The following is an 18,217-nucleotide window of genomic DNA, read 5'->3' as shown; positions in this document are numbered from 1 at the left end:
TTAATGTGGTTTGTCACACCAATTGATTTCTAGATGTTGAACCATCCTTGCATCCCATCCCTGGAATAAATCCCACTTGATCATGGTGTATGATCCTTTTAATGTATTGTTGAACTTGGTTTATTAATATTTTGTTTTGCATCTGTGTTCATCAGGTATATTGGGGTTTGTTTTTTTTTTAGCTGTATGCGGGCCTCTCACTGTTGTGACCTCTCCCGTTGTGGAGCACAGGCTCCGGACGCGCAGGCTCAGCGGCCATGGCTCACGGGCCCAGCCGCTCCACGGCATGTGGGATCTTCCTGGACCGGGGCACAAACCCGCATCCCCTGCATCAGCAGGCGGACCCTCAACCACTGCGCCACCAGGGAAGCCCTGGTATATTGGTTTTAATTGTCTTTTTCTTTTCTTTCTTTTTTTTTTTTTTTTTTTGATGTCCTTATCAGGCTTTGATGTCCAGGTAATGCTGGCCTTGTAAAATTAATTTGGAAGCATTCTCTCTTCTTAAATTCTTTTGAATAGTTTGAGAAGGATAGGTATTAATCTTCTTTAAGTGTTTGGTAGAATTCACCCGTGAAGCCATCTGGTCTTGGACTTTTGTTTGTTGGAGGGTTTTTGATTACTGACTTAATCTCCTTACTAGTAATCTTTCTATTCAGATTTTCTATTTCTTTCTGATTCCATCTTGGAAGATTGTTGATAATAAGAAGTTATTAATTTCTTCTAGGTTGTTCAATTTGTTGGCATATATTAAAACATCTTTAAGTATGAACTTCATACAGTACAAACATTGCTATTGACTAAAATAAGACTTATAAAACATTATTGTCATATCTTACCAATCTCATGAATTCTGCCACTTTAAGTATTATAAGTTCCACTGCAATAAAAATATATAAATTAATGCTTTAAAAAAAAACTTAGGAAAATACCAATATGCATTCTTTAGGTGCAACTAGAAATATGGGAATAATATACCACTGCTGAAATTTTAGCTATTCTTTTCTTCCTTGTTTAGCTTTTTTTTTTTTTTTTTGCGGTATGCGGGCCTCTCACTGCTGTGGCCCCTCCCGTTGCGGAGCGCAGGCTCCGGACGCGCAGGCCCAGCGGCCATGGCTCACGGGCCCAGCCGCTCCGCGGCACATGGGATCCTCCCAGACCGGGGCATGAACCCATATCCCCTGCATCAGCAGGCGGACTCTCAACCACTGCGCCACCAGGGAGGCCCCTCTTGTTTAGCTTTTGCTTGAGATATTTGGCAACTAAAATGGTCTGGATTTCTTGGGAATAGAATAATTAATGGTGCAATATATACAAAAGATTAATGAAATTATATACGCATGTGTGTATTCTTGGTCAAATTTCTGAAAAATACCAGGTTTCTTCTCATCGTGCCTCTTTGCTGAAGACCATGAGTGATTGAGCAGTGTCAGCATAGTGTGTCCCTGCAAAGTGCTGTCCATGGTGCTGAACCCAGCCTCCCTGTACCAAGTGCACAGCTTCATCATGAATCCAGCAAAACACTTGCTCCTGCTGTACAGTTATGTGACTACAGGAATCTCAACTGCCTACCCAAGAAACGGCCATCAATTTCTTATAGATGGCTTACAAATTAAAACCTATCAGCCAATCCATGTCTAATATTATGTCCCGTCCTTGCATGTACTTCAGAACTTGTGGAAGAAAATTCACTTTAATAAGTATACAATAGACTGATCTATAAATTGGAATAATAATTTATTAATTTTCATATTAAAAAGTAACTGAATGCTTACCAAGAGGATAAATGCTCATTTTAGTCAGAAATGATTAAAAACCAGCATTTAGTCTGTGCTAGGCACTGTTTAAAGTGCTTCATATATATATTAGGTGATAAAATCATCACAACAAACCTATAAAATAAATACCCATAGTTTTTGTTTTATAAGTAAAAAACTTGAAGTACACAGATAGAAAATGATGGAACCAGAATCCTGCCTCAGGAACCAGTCAGGTCAGGAATATAGGCCAGGGTCAGGAATATGGGCCAGGGCCCTTATTTCTAATGCTTTTATGTGTGTGTGTGTGTGTGTGTGTGTGTGTGTGATCACTAATAATAATTGATTCAACTAGCTATTTCTTTAAGTAAAGGCAATATTGCATAGTGATTAAGATTAAGTCTATCCCAGAGGATAGACTTCCTGGGTTCTAAATACCACCTGGAACATCAGAAGTTCCATGACTTTGCAAGTTGCTTTCCATTTCTGCACCTCAGTTTTCTCATTTACAAAATGGGAACTATTAATACCTGTTGCATAAAGTTATTGTGAAGGTTAAATTAATTAATGAAAGTAAGGTATTTAGAAAAATACCTGGCACATAACAAACCTCAATAAATGTCAGCTATCATTTTTTCATGTTTTCATGGCATTAATTACATTGCAATCAGATATTTGATAAACCTTATCTTGTTCACAAAAATCTTGTGGCCAAAGGACGTGGTTTAAATATTTATTTTCTTTCTTACGCATTGCTTTTTTATGATTTAAATATAGAAGTTTGGCTGCTCTTCCACCCCCATACACATCTTCTAAATTTGGTATATGTGACTGGCTAAACAAGAAACAACATAAATTACAAATGAAGACATCCTGATAGACAGTGTTTTTCACTCTGCAGCTGATTTACAATATATAATATTGATAACAGAAAAGTAATTACTATCAGCATTCATATGTGAACCAAGTCAATTAAGTTAACAGAAAAATTGATGTTCCTTAGCACATATGATTAGTTAATCATTATTGGGCAACCAAGGAAAAAGTGGTCAGTTGCCACAATAAGATGGTCAGAAGAGACACCCTATATAAATATCAAGCCAGTATTGAATCAGGGATTTAAATAAAATAAGCACTTTTGGAAATGTTGCAATGCAACAATTCCTCATACAAATTGTTTCATTTTAATATTAAAAGCAGTGTCATTAATTATCAAGCATTAACTTGATTAAGAAATTATTCTAGGTTTGATAACTAGATACTCTATTAAATTTTAATATGCAAAGTAAAAAAAATGAACAAACAGAATGCAAGATGAAGTTTTCATCCCTAAAATATTTGAAACTGGTGGGAGAGATAAACAAGTCAGGGCAATAAACTATGAAGAGGTATGTATAAAGTGGCATGGGAATAAGCACAAGGAGAGGCATGTGAGGGAGATTTCAAAGAGTGTAATTTTTTGAACTTCTGGACTAGCATTTTATGAGAAAGTATAGTTTAAATGTATAGTTTTAAATCTGTGGGTTTGAAGTCAGGTTTAAGTCTTAATTTTACACATTATGTTTGGGTGAACTTGTACAAACCCCTTAAGCTTCATCTCAGCTATTATAATGAGTATTAAATGAGATAATGCATACAAAGTACTTAAACTCTAGCCTACTGGTTTTCAATATAATGTTTCTATTATGAAAAATGAGAAAGAATTTGCCATGAAAAGTTTATGGAGTGTAGGTGAGTTCCTTTCAGAAATGGGAAGGAAATTACCTAAAGCAGAGATGCAGAGAGTGTGGCACTTAAGTAAAATGTAAGTACATGTGGGCGAGCGATAGAAGAATAAACTAGAAAATTAGAAAGAGTCTAGACTTTATTTTAAATATGAACTTTTAAAAATACACATAAAGGAAGATTAAATGGCCTGGGTAAACATATAATGACAAGGTCAGTATGAAGTCAGTCATGTTTTAAATGAGCTGGCATTTAATTAATCACAGTAGCCTAATTTTTAGAAAATAGTAGTTTGCAAATGTAAAATCGATAGCTAGTTGGAAGCAGCCACATAGCACAGGGAGATCAGCTTTGTGACCACCTAGAAGGGTGGGATAGGGAGGGTGGGAGGGAGATGCAAGAGGGAAGAGATATGGGGATATATGTATAAGTATAGCTGATTCACTTTGTTAGAAAGTAACACACCATTTTAAAGCAGTTATACTACAATAAAGATGTTTAAAAAAATAGTAGTTTGTGTATAAATGAGACTGATTATTTCACAGAAAATTCTTGGGTGTATAAGAATTTGTAGATCATTTGCAGCACGGCTGGTTGGAAACTACTGCCAATGATGATGTAAAACACTGAAGGTATTGTTCAGGGAAATGACATGATTAGGTTTGCATTTGAGAAAGGGTACTCTGCATGGTTGAAGGATGTGCAGTAAAAGGGCTGGGGAGAGGGTGAGGCTGTAGGCATGAAATCAATTAAAGGCCATTTCAGTGGTTTGGAAAAGGGCTATGTACCTGTGTGTGTCTTGATAGGAAACAAAGGGCACAATCTGCTAGGGTTTATTACAAGACTTTTTAGTAAAGGAAATACTTAGTGATAGGTGAGTAGAGTTAAAGAAACCAGCAGGTAGGACTAGCAAGAATAGAAGCCACTACCACCCTTAAGCCTTACTACCCTTCTACTCTTAAGCTATCATGGGAGGCTGTTTGAGGGCTGAAATCCTGGGGGAAGCTGAAATCATGAAGCAAAGTCATATCAATCAGAACCACACTGAAACAGAGAGGGAGTGGGGAAAACATCAACTCAGCTCTCTCTCTTCCCACTCTCCAAACCCAACCCAACCAGAAGGCAGGGGGCAAAAAAAAACTCCATGGGAGTCAACTCTCTGGGGAACTGAGAAAGGCAAAGAAGAATATAGAATAGATGTAGGAGGGGAGACAGAGAGAATAGCCAGCACAAGATGAAAAGGGTCTAAATGAAGGCAATGGCAAGGGGGAGAAGAAGAACACCCAGAAGAGATCTTTGTGAAGTAGGATCCATAGGACTTGACGACTATGTCCCATCCCTTAAGACTCTACTAATTCACATGATAGTATTTGATTGGAAAACATATAATGACCAAATCATATGATGTCAGACATGTTTAAAAGGACTGGCATTTAATTAATGAAAATAGAATAATCTGTTAAATAATAGTTGTATGCGTATATATGAAATATTGATTACTCCAATGGGGTGCAGTGAGAGGAGAGATCTTGCAGGGATATTTAGCTTTCTTGCTTGAAAACTTGGATGAATGGTGGAATTGTTTACCAAGAAAAGAATTACAGAAGACAGAGCAGGAAGGAAGAAGGGCTGGAGTTGGAGTTAAGAAAAGGAAGATGCATGAGATTCATTTTTAATGGTTAAAATTGCTATTTTATTATACTCTAGTTGGGTTAATTTAGTTCTCAAAGGCTTCAAAGTTAATACTGCTCTAAAGTTGCAGTACTAACTTTTTTGGAAAGAGGGACAGCATACAAGTCCACAGTGGAATATAAGAATTTTACAGCTAGTCATCACTTACTGTGGAAAAAATGTGTCTGCACTAAAAATTACGCTCCCACCTGATCACGACAACTTCAGAGAAAACTCTCCCACTTAGATATATGGCTTCGGGGTCTCAGGTTCCCTGGCAACAACTCCAGAGTGCTTATTAATGTGATATCAGGAACTAAACTATGATTTTACAACATTGGCAATTCTGTTAGGCTCAGCAGTGTCTTGAAAAATGGCATATTGGTTGCCCCAAACAGTTTTTCATTGGTTAGAAGTTATTTTATCGACAACATGACTCTCGCCTTAAAAGCACTTGTTTCCTTTTTTTATATTATAAATCACTCTTTAATGAACATTTTGGCAGATAAAAATTTTCCCCTCTATTTCTGGTTATTTCTCTATGGTAGATTAAAAAAAAATCACCTCACTGCCTCAAAGGCTGTGGAAATTTTTAAAGCATTTGGCATATATTATAAGTTATAAGAATCTTTACTTGATACTTGACAATTTTTACCTCAGTTTCTAACTTTGAACTTTAGACTTGAATTTTCACACTTGTTTTGCCACTGGCATTTCTTTTTTTGTAATTTCTTTATGTCTTTCCTTCTCATCTACTGAGCTCTTAGTGCTTTTTGCTGATTTGTATGAACTCTTTGTATTTTTAATATATCAACAATTTGTTATAAATATTTAATCGTTTATTAAACTTTAAATTTTTGATATTCAAAAATATTTTTGGTATTTTTGATATTCAAGAAATTTTGTTATTTAATAAAATACATTACTCTTTTAATTTTTTATTTCCTTCATTGCTTATATCTTAGAAAGTCCTTTCCTACTGAGATAAATGGCTACCTATATATTCCTCTTAATTTAATTTAAAATTTATTTTTATAATGTTTAACACAAATCCTTCCAGACTTATTTGGTTCATAAACCAAATAGAGCAAGTGATTTAACCTCTCAGTGCATCAGGTTTCTCTTCTATAAAATAGGAATAATAATTGTACCTACCTTAGAAATTTGTTGTGGGGTTTAATTAAGTTAATTCATGTGAGGTGCTTAGAGCAGGACCTGACACATTGTAGGTACTTAATAAATGTTACCCATTATCATTCACAATTAATTTACTAAATTCTAAAATCTAGAAATCTCTGAATATTGAAAACATTTTCATGACTCATTTGGTACAACATGACCTGAACTGACTCATGGCTTCTTTTATCAAGCTGGATGTGAACCTTCAATATTTTACTGCAGACATATTGCTGTGTTTGATTTCAGGGTGCTTACCTCGACCACTGTGGGGATATTACACAAAATACATTATATACTCTTTTCTTTCTAAAAGGATAAATGAATAAAAACTTTTAGAATGCAGTTAGTCTCCGAATCCAGGATTTGGGCTGTATCAGTTACTGATCAGCTGCTAAATGCCAGACACCATCCTAGGTATTATCATTCTGTTATTTTTACTTAATCATCATGATGATCCAGTCATATATTCATTCATTCAACCGAGAGTTTCCAGATCCTGTTCAGGGTGTTTGGGTGTAGTATTAATAAAACAAATTAACTTCTCCTTCCTTCTTTGAGATAGCATCTTATTTCTTTGAGACTTTATCACCAATTCTTGTTATAGTTAATAACTTTGTAGGAGTGGTGAGAAATAACAGTGTATTAAGATTACTCTAGAAGTACACACATATCTTGATTTCAGAAATGTTGCAATAAATTAAGAAAAAATAACTGGTTGCGTTTTACAGGAGAAAGTGAGGTTCAGAGAGATTAAGATATTAATCTAGGTAAATGGCAAAACTGGAGTTAGAACCTTTTCGAAAGCCACTCTCTTTTCACTGCTCTATTTTTACATCTGTTGGAAGGCTCCCCAACAGACTAGATCTTCCTTTCTTTTCTCTTCCTCTACCTTCTCCTACTTCTTGTTCTAGTCACCAGAATCAACCACACATGACTGAATGTTCATTCTATCTGTACAAGACACAGCTCGGGAAGCCCATTTAGATTTATTAAAACTATTACCCTACCTTTATATCACACTTCCAACTCTACTTTCTTTTCTTATAAAATCCTCTCAAGTACGACAGATGTCATTAACTTCCTTTCCCAAATGAGAAAGATAAGGTAGCTAGGTTAAATAAATTGCTTAAATCATAAAAGACATCAATAAGAGAGTCAGGTCCAGACGCAAGGTCATAGCACTCTGAGCCCTTTCCATATGCCTCTCAGTGTATGGTGTACTTCAGGAATTAAAGTTGACTTGGAAAATCAGGAATGCCTATTAGGGTCTTTCCTTAGTAAATATGTTTGTTAGTGTTTTCTCCCATGATAGTTAAAAAAGATATAGCCTTAGAAAAGCAGTATGCTATAAAGATTAAGAACTATGACTCAAAAATCAGAGAACTATCTCCCTGTTGTGAATATTTCATTCTGTGTTGTCCTTAATTCCATGCTTATAAATGGAGTCAGCCAAGGTAATTGAAGTCATTTGAAGATATATACATGATCATGGGATATGGGTGGAAATATTGAAGGCAGATCATTCATGCTATTATGACAGCTGAATACCATGAGCATTTGATTAAGAAAAATTCCCACTTATTATGATGAAGAACTAACATATGCATAGATAAATCAGCCTCTCTACTTTTCAAATACTTTTTTTTAAAGAAGAGATTGTATACATACACTTTTTCAAAGCCTGCTGCTGTTACACATAACTTCCCTTTCCTTTCACAAGCAGTATGCCCATTTCAAGAGAACTTTCCCTCATCCTTTCATCCACCCTTAAGCAAAAGTGGTTCCTCTATGACCATTTCTATGTCATATTAGTGCCAGTGACCTGCTACAGACACCATAGACAGAGCACCTGGAAAATGAGCATAAGAATGGGACAAGCCTCCTGTCCTGTAAAAAAGCATGTTTAATGACAGAAGAACATTCTGAAGCCAGAGTCAAGATAACATTAATATTTATATCACATGTGTGCAATAGATTAATTGGTCTGCTAACATATGTTATGAATGTAAGGAGTCCCATTATTTGTTTACATTTTTATTTCATAAATGATAAATTAATACAAAAAGCTAGGTTAGCAGCGTACCTTCAAAGAATGATAATCTGTGATGTGTACCTTTTAAACTTTCCACAAATCCATTCAAATAATCCTTGTTAGCAGAGTTGCTGAATATCACCCAATTATCAAAAAGTTGAGATAAAACAGGATTTTGGAAAAATCTGTATACTAAAACTTTCTATTTAAAGAAGCTTGGTTATACATCTGTGCCCAGGGAATATTATTTTCTATGATAAAAAACATATGGGTCCTTTGAGATACAATGTATAAAATGATCTGTTTTCCTTCTTAATATCCACAATAGGGAGGGAAGCCTTTGTTTGGATGGGTGATGCAGTTTGCCTTCTCAGATCCACTAGTGGACTAACTATATAGAGAAGATAGTTGCTGAGGTAGTCTTTGTCATTATTTAAATTGTTAATGTTTTTTTTTTTTCTTTTTTATTTCATTTTACAGTGATCTGTCTCCAAGTATAAAATCACTGCACCTTGCTTTCTGTCTGAAACTCTTTAAGGATACATTAGAAACTAAAATGTATTTGGTATCCTGAGATTCCTTTTCTTTGTAAATAACTTTGGAAGCATTTCATTAACAGGGATAATGGAAATAAATTTTGTGATGGATTTAGTAACTGATGGCAAAGTTCACAAAGGCATATTGTCCACCTCACTAAATAGGATACGTATATAGAAAATCAGCATGCTTTTACTTTTTCAGAGGAAAAATTATCTAAAAGTTGCTAGTGTACCATTATGAGGGCAGGCTTTATGTGTTTAGGCTGATATAATAAAATCTTAACTTTGACTAGTTACTGGTTTAGTTGCCTGGACAACTTTTGTAACCCCGTTAGGTATCTGTTCCCTCATCTTCAAGAGAGGTTAATAAGACATTCATGTCATGGGCAATTTTAACAATCAAAGGGGCATATGCATGTAAGCATTTAGCACAGTATTTGACATATAATAAGGGCTTAATAATATTAGTTTTGCTTATTATGTATTAACAAATTCATATCTATGAAAGCTTGTTTTAAAAAGTCACTAGCTATTAATGAGTCTATTAATTAGGATAAAACCAGAGTGTAAAAATTTTACATTTCATGAAATCCACAAGGGAAAATACTAAAATGTGTTTATTTTCCCCCTGAACAGTCATTGTTTTTGTGAAGAGAATCATTTATCAATATGAAAATAGTGCAGCCAAGCATCAATAATTGAGGCAAAGTTAATATTTTCCCTCTGAATCTTCAGTTTCAACGTTTAATATAGTCACCATTTAAATGAAATTCTAATGTAAGATTTATAAGATATGACTTCAGATGTAATTTTTTTCTAAGAATTGTGATACTTTTTTCAATGTAACAATTGAATGTTTTTTTATCTTAGTTATTTATAGCCGTCCATTTGGATAAAAATATCTTAAAATATTCAAACAGCATGACTTAAAAGATTATAAATAAAGAAAAAAGCATGTTTAGAAGTGGGAAATGTCAGTGACAGAGGCAAGGATCTTGGTAGGTTAACACACAGAAAAAGTTCTCATAGAGATGTAGTCAATTCACTTTGCTAAGATCAAGGGCCACAGCGAAGGCCACAGCACAGTAATTTTAATTCTCAAAGAAGGCCAGAATTATATAACTGGAGACTTTTCCATAGGACCAAATAAATGAACACATAGGAATGCATTTCATTTTTCTTAAAGTAAGAGATAGAGGTTTTGCTTTAACCCTTTAGAGCAGTGATAAAAAAAATAAAAGTTGAGGGACACATTTTCTGATCATTTTGGTTATTTGTCTCAGTTTCCCAGATCTGCTAAGTCCCTATGACCTTCTTCTTGTCTCCACACTTGTGTCTTAGTCTAGAGAATGCTGAAGAACGTCAAGATAAACCGAGGCAATGAAGACAGATGGGGATCAGAGAAGCAATCTAGGAAGGAAGGTTTACAACTTGACCTTCTGATATACTTAGAACAGCATCATTAGCAGTTCTAATTACCTTCTTTCAAGCAATTAAATCGTTCTTCTATTCTCCAAGAGGGTCATTGCTTACATTACCAAATTCTTACCTCTCTTAGTTTTTTCTATCTAGTTTATTTCCTAGTTGCCCTGAATTTAAAAAATCTTCATGATTTTGCTATTTAAAAATACTTGTTTCTAAAAGTTGTTTGCATTTTATGTCCTTTTGTACTTTGATTTGAAGGAAAGAATGTCATTATCCTTAAAAGTTTATTTTAATCTAAAAAAAAGTAAGAATTGTTAACGAGGATGTTAAAATACATGTTTCTAATATATATATATATATATATATATATATATATATATATATATATATAAATGATACCCAAAATATTTTAACTTGAAAATAAATAAATGCAAGTTAACACTTATAGATTTCCTACATTATTTGCAAACTATGTACTTCATGGTCTTTTTGATATATTTTTAAAAAAATAATTTCTGATCTTGCTTTCAAAGTGTATTAACTTTTCTTAAGGAAAGTCCCAGTGAATTTCACAATTTCATAATTCCTAACACCTGTTGAATACAGCACATAGCCTTCAGGTTGTTATTCTACTGAGTCCTCCGCCTTGTATTTACAAAGATTAAGGAGTTCCTCATTGTACCCATATTTACAATAAATGCTGTTCCTAGTCTCTCCTTCTAAAGGATGATGGTGGATGAACCCGCAGGCAGAGTCCCATGTTCCCACCTAGGCACTCTCAGGACAGCCTGCCTCACTAGCACTGGCCGTTGGTGGTCTCCTCTGCAACCTTAGTTTCTTCCAGGGGTGAGAGTGGTGGATAATCTTGAGGGTCTGGATAGACTCCCCGAAGCGCTGATTAATAAGAGCACAAACTCTCACATGTCAGACTCTGTTCTCTGAACAGCCAGAGTTTTTAACATGAAGCTGCCCTAGATTGATGTAGGGCTGGGTCTCAGATCTGGCTGGCGCGCGTGTTTCCCTTAATACAGGGAAATCTTCAGAAGTACTGTTTGCTTACTCCTCTAATAAAACATTTATTGATTTTATAAAGAATATTAAGTAAAAAGAATTGATATTACATCTTTTATGGCTCTTAAAGAACCTCTTGTGATTTAAATGGTTTTATCAGCTAGGGCAGTCCCTGGGCGAGGCCACGAGGAAGTCACCTCTAGAGTGCCCAACAGTGGTGGGGAGGAAAGGAGCAACAAACTAAGACCGCGGGTGAATGTCTGCCATTAGCTTCTCTCTGGGGAGCCGAGGTTTTTCCGTGTTAGTTTCCTGGGTCATCGCGCCCCCCTAGTTTCCCAATGCTTTGCTTCAGATTCTTTCACCCATAAACAGGACACGCCTTTCTTCATCCTTTCAGCGGCTCGTCGCTGAGGCTGCCGCCGGCCAGACATCCTAAACTCTCTCGCTGAGGTTGGGGCTCCGGTGTCCCGGGGATTCTGGTCATTCTCCAGACTGCAACATAGGTGTCCGTCCGCGTGCTAGGGCGCATAAGCTGCTGAGACGCCAAAAAACTTTCTCCTCACCCTACGCATCTGCCGTCAATCCAAGCACCGAGATAGGAATCTTCGCAGCTGCGACCGCACTTCTCCTCCTGGGCTCCACCCACCCTCACTCTGCGCGCACTCACCCTCGGAGCCGCCGCGCGGCAGACCCCTCCCTGTACTGCCCTTGACTCCCGCGGCCCTGTCCGGGAGGGCTCCGGGTGCGCCTCGGGCCCCGTGCCGCCTCCGCCCGCGCTGCGTCCCCGCGTGCGCGCCGGCTTATCCAGTCTTTGAGCATGGCAGATTTCCGCCGGATGACATCATGGGAGCGGGTGAGTGCCGGCTCTGCCGGGGGGACGGAGAAGGGGAGGGGGAGAGGAGGGGAGAGGCTGGGAAGCGGAACCGGAGCCGGTTGCCTGCCGCCGGCCGTCCGTCCGCCTGCCGGAGAGGAGCGCTCCGCCCGCTGCTGACAAAGGATGGGAGGATGCCTGCGCCCTGGGAGGCGGGCTCCGCGCAGCCGGGCGGCCGCCTGAGCGGCTTCTCCCTCCGCCGGTGAGTGACCGCGAAGATCTTCCAGCCAGCGCCGGTGCGAGCTCGCAGCCCCTCAGCCCGCCGTCCCGGAAGCCTGGGTCTCCGACCCAAGCGGGGCTCGGCGCGCCGCCCGCCCGGGAGCGCAGGCAGCAGGTGCCCGTGCCCGGTGGGTCCGCGCGGGAGCGGGAGCTCCGGGTCGGCGTCCGCGGGGCTGCTAGGACCCGCCTCCTCAGCGGCTGCCTGGGCGGTCGCCCCCGCCCGTCCGCCGGTGCTCGCCCTGTGTGCCGGCCCTATCTGGTGGGCCCCCCGGTGCGCGGCAGCAGCTGACACCGGCTTCGTTCTAGTGCCCGACCGCGCCCCTCGGGCAGCGCGGAATCGATGCCAGTCCCTCGTGAGGCTTGAGTGCGGGCTTGAGGGGCTCAGACGCCGGTTCCCCGGGGAGGGCGCGCGCCGCGGGCCGCCGAGCGCAGCCTTTGTTTCGGGTGAGCGCCGGGGCGCTCAGCCCTGCGCGGGCTCTCGGCCACTGTCGAGGGGGGATCGCGTCCCGACATCACCCGCCTGGCGGGGATGCCGTCGTGTTCTTGCCGCCGGCGGGACTGAGACCCCAGCAGGGTCTTCCGCCCGAGGGTGAGTGTCGCAGTCGTCCAGGTGCAGAGCAAGCTTCTTAAGCTCCAGGAAGTGAAGTGACCGGTCGAGGCAGAAAGACGCCCAAGTTCTGTCCCCAGGTGATACGAGTGAAAGGGCAAACTTAGCGGGACTCCCTCGCGCTTTGTTTTCTGGTTTACGAAGCGCTCTTCCTGAGGATTGTTTGTGGCAGGTGGATGCAGTTAGAGGCACGTCCAGTATGTAGTTAGGGAGATCCACGTCTTCCTGGCAATCCCTTTTGTTATTCAGTAGTGCCGGAAGAGGTCCGCTTGCTAAATATTTTTGGGGTCGGAATCTGTTCTGTTACAGAGCTTTGTGGGCTGACCGAGGAAAGAGTGGGAACCTGCTCACGTCCCTTCGTTTAGAGTTGGGCTGCCTCTGAGAGCTGGAAGCCACGGTGCCCACACCCACGCCTCCTCGCTGCCTGGGGGTTCCACGCACCTTTTACCCGTGAATTTCTTCTGTCTGGGGAGAGTCCAATTTTCAGATTGTAGAGAAGTAGCGAAACCTATCGGAATATTTGATTTTAAAGTCAGTTTATTTCCAAAAGAAACACTTGGTGGAAAAGGTGAAAGAAAGTGAAAGTTTGCCACTTTGGGGTTCAGTTACTTTGTTTTGGAGTTTCATCTACTGTCATTGCCATGTAAGATATTTAAAATTTTAAGAGCTATTTCATATTCATGAATTTAGTGTATAATAAATTATCTCGGAGTACTAATACGAGATTCTTGGTATACGAATTCGATATTCCAGCATCTAACATAGTACAAGGGTATAAGGAAGTAATCACAGTCATAATTCGGAGGGTCATTTTATTGCCTTTTTATTAAAAAAGATTTGCTGGTTTTCCTTTAGAATGTTTCTTTTCCTTTAAAGACAGGCATTCCTAAGTAAGCTTTTCCAGAACAGAAGCATCAAAGTGAATTTTTTTGATCAGTGCAAGCTCTTGTGATAAACTTGAGGTCTTTTCAGAACAGACTTGATAGAAAATTGTTGGAGTAAGAAATGGGGTGGAAGTGGAAAAGGAACTAGGTGACATTATAGAGGGAGGTTTTACTAAATATAAGCCGTGGAACGAAGATGGGTCTCAGAGGATGTCACATCAGTTTTGCTCATTGTGGCTTTTACATGCTGCTTTCTCTTTCTGGGGAGGACATAATTAAATGTTTGATTGTGTTGTGTTCTGTTGACAGACCCGTGATATAACCAAAGAGAGCCTATCTTTATCCAGAACTTCCGGGTTTGGAAGCAACATTTTCTCCCGTGATTCAGAAATAATTTTTACTTCATTATTTGTTTCCTGACTTCGTATCAGAAAGGGCTCCACCAGTTTCTTCAAAAGTTTTCTCTCTTTCTAACTTTGTTGTGCTCACCTCTTTGTAGTAAAGCTTAAGGAGCTTTACATGAAGGTTCTTAGAGAGACTGTTGCTCATATTGGCTGTTCTGCTTAAATATAGTAATACCAAAATCTCTTTGAAACTAGCCCAGTGAATGTACGGTTAACTGATGTGCTCATGTGATGATGTGCACCGGACATAATAATGTACATTTATGTAAAATATATAATCCTGATCTGACAGTCAGCCAGCAGAGATAAGCAGGAGGTGTATGGTATTTGGCTCATGGTTTTTGGCAAATGATATTTCCTTTAACGATAAGATATTTTACTCCTTTTATATGGTGAATGAAAATGTACATTAAGGCAACAGGTTATACTTTATGTCTGAAACCTTTTGTTTCAAAAATATTTATCCAAGCAGGTAAAAATGCTCTGATACTTCACCACACACACACTAGAATATGTGAGGAAAGTCCTCAGATAGTGTAAGCATCTTAGAAATCTATATTGTTTAATATATTTGATAGGCAGTACAAAATTATTTTTAAAAATGTATGAAGTAATATTCTCATAATGTTCTTTAATATATTTCACAAATATTTTGGCTATTTTGTTACACAAGGACTCTGAATTGGGAAAAATGAGAGGAAGAAGAGGAAGTTGTAAGGCAAAAACAAAGCTATAGTATGTTGCCCAGAGTAGGCAACAGTGATGTTTCAAGGTCATGGAAAAAGAGCACTATGTCAGAAGACTGGAAGATTTCCAAGAAAAGATTATGTATGAGGATTAAGTCTATACTATTTGGTGGCCTCTTGGTTTGTTGTTTCACTTGTCTGATTTGAACAGGTAATGTAGGAATTCTGTGATACACTAAAAGTCTCTTCACCTTCCTTGAGGCTAAATTAAATCTTGAACCCAATCAGAAGTTTGTTTTATGGTATTTTCTGTGGTGTAATTGAAATTCTAGCTTAAGGATGCTTTATGGATCACAAAGCATCATGACTTTAACTTCTGTATAGGCCTTGGATATTGAAGTTGTTTAGTAAAAGCCTTTTGGCTGAAAGGTTTTGGCATTTCAGCCTTTTCTTGGAATTATAATTTAAGAGTGAAAACCAACAGTATGGAATAGTTGAAAATATTCAGGAGTGTGATGACATTTATAGGGGTAAGGTAATTTTGTCAATGCAGTTTTTAAAAATAAAAATTTTAAAAAATTGAGAAAAAATCCTCAGAAACCAAAGTTATCCCCTTTTTATGTATTGGACACATTTTGCAACTTAATGGACTCCTTTGATACTATTAATTCATTTTCCACTTCCCAGTGAAAGAATGTTGAGCACTGGGTAAGAAAAATGTGTTCTAGCTTTGACTTTGTCATCTAATTGAGGACAAGTCTCTGAACTTCTTGGATAACACTTTCATTTTACACAAAATAAAGATAGTATCTGCTCTGCCTTTCTCACAGGGAGTGGTGTACACTAAATGAGCTAATGTGCAAAAGTGACTTTAAAAATAGAGGAAGAACTATCTAACAAATATTATTTATTAGTTAACTTTTAAACAAGGTATTTTCAGTTAAAGAAGTAAATTTATATAAAGGTGAATTTGGTTTGTGATTTCTACTTTAAGCATCTGGTATTTTTATTTTATTTATTTATTTATTTATTTATTGCGGTATGCGGGCCTCTCACTGCTGTGGCCTCTCCCGCTGCGGAGCACAGGATGCGGACGCGCAGGCTCAGCGGCCATTGCTCATGGGCCCAGTCGCTCCGCGGCATGTGGGATCCTCCCAGACCGGGGCACGAACCCATGTCCCCTGCATTGGCAGGCAGACTCTCAACCACTGCGCCACCAGGGAAGCCCTGGTATTTTTAATTAGTGGCATTCTTGACAACTCATTTATTATAATCTTAATAAAAATTGTTAAGTAGGCTGTTATCTATCTTTATTATTGCAACTTTCCTGGCAACAAATTCTCTCATTTGTGTATGTGTGTGTCTGAAAATATTTTTATACAGCCTTTTTTTTTAAAGAATATTTAAGCTGGGTATAAAATTTTTATGTGGCAGTTGTTTTCTTTCAACACTTTACCTTGTTATTCTTTTGACTCTGGCTTCCATCAGACCTCTCAATCTTGTTGCTTTAAAGATAATGGGTCTTTGTCTCCGGCTGACTTTAAAATTTTCACTTTTACTATAATGCATGCGCCTGGGTATGATTTTCTTTTGGTTTAACTTCCTTGGAGTTTGCAGAACTTCTTGAATTTGTTGGTTGATGTCTCTCATCAAATGACATTTGTAGTGCATTCTTTTTTTTTTTGGCGGTACGCAGGCCTCTCACCGCTGCGGCCTCTCCCGTTGCGGAGCACAGGCTCCGGACCCACAGGCTCAGCGCCCATGGCTCACGGGCCCAGCCGCTCCGCGGCATGCGGGATCCTCCCAGACGGGGGCACGAACCCGTGTCCCCTGCATCGGCAGGCGGACTCTCAACCGCTGCGCCACCAGGGAAGCCCTGTAGTGCATTCTTGATACCCTACTCCATTCTCTTTTCTTTTTCTGAGATCTCAATTATATGTTTAATACATGGTTTCACTGTGCCCAGCATGGCTCTTATACTTATTTCACTACTTTCCACTCTTTATTTCTCTCTATGCTTATTTGGACATTTTTCTTTGACCTTTTCTTTCAGTTTACTAATCATCACCTACACTAGGCCTGTTATGCTCTCAGGCTCATCTATGGGTTATTACTCTAATTATTGTATTTTTTTCCAGTTTTCAAATGTGTATTTCATTCTTTTCTATGGATACTAATTTATCTATTTTCTCTATCTTTTCCTGTTACTTTGCCCATGCTAATCAAAATTATTTTAAAGTGTTTTATGCTAATGCCAATAACTGGATTACTGTGAGCTTCTTTTCAGAGACTCTTTTTACTCTTGATTTTAGTAATTGTGTATAAAAATTGTAGAGGCTCCAGACAGATTCATCCAAGACCAAAGTGGTGTCAACATTTCTTCTGCTAAGCAGATAAAATGGAGTGGTGGACAGTCATTGTAATCCAATGGGTGATAGAGCTAACTCCAGTGCAAATGGACTTCATCCCCTGCAGGGTTACATAGCTGCCAAGGCACGGACATCCAGAGCCTTCCACGGGCGCATTCACAAGTACTAAACACAGTCAGGGCAGGACTTCTGAGAATCCTGCTCTTCTTTTCAGAAGCTTTCTTCTTACTGTCTTAGCCTCTAATCATACATGCAACATCATATGAGCATGTGGGTAAAACCAGGCATGTGCCAGTTTGGTGCTTCATCATTTGTTTCTCACTGGGATCTTTGCCTGTTCTATATCTAATCTTTTATCTTTCACCCTCAAAGCAAAAATTTCTTCTGGATTCTCTATCCCATCTCAGTAGTCCTTTGCTCAGGCAAAGCCCATATTCTCAACCTTTTGCCATGTGTTTAGAATGACAAATGCCCCCATTCTCCATTCCAGGGGAGAAAAGCACCCTCAACAATTCAGTTTACTTCTTCAGCGCTTCCTTTATCTGGAGTCTTGAAGCCTCTAGTCTTGGCTTCTTCAGATCTTCAATAGTTTTTAACAGATTTTTTTCTTATATCTGGCTTTTCTAGTTGTTCCAGGTGGTAATGTTGGTCACTGTGAGTTACTCCACCTTAACTTTCAGCTGAAGTGAGTCATCACTTTTCACTGAGTACAAAATAGATGTGTAGAGATGCAAGATCATTACTTTGTGATAAAGCTGGAGTTAGTAATCTCAGCCTTACGGGCTCCTAGGCAATACAGCTAACTCCAAACCCATTTGATTTTAAAAAGTATTGTCATAAA

The sequence above is a fragment of the Mesoplodon densirostris genome, chromosome 1 (genome assembly GCF_025265405.1).
Source record: "Mesoplodon densirostris isolate mMesDen1 chromosome 1, mMesDen1 primary haplotype, whole genome shotgun sequence".
Lineage (NCBI taxonomy): Eukaryota > Metazoa > Chordata > Mammalia > Artiodactyla > Ziphiidae > Mesoplodon > Mesoplodon densirostris.
Note: the sequence above shows the minus strand (reverse complement) of the source record.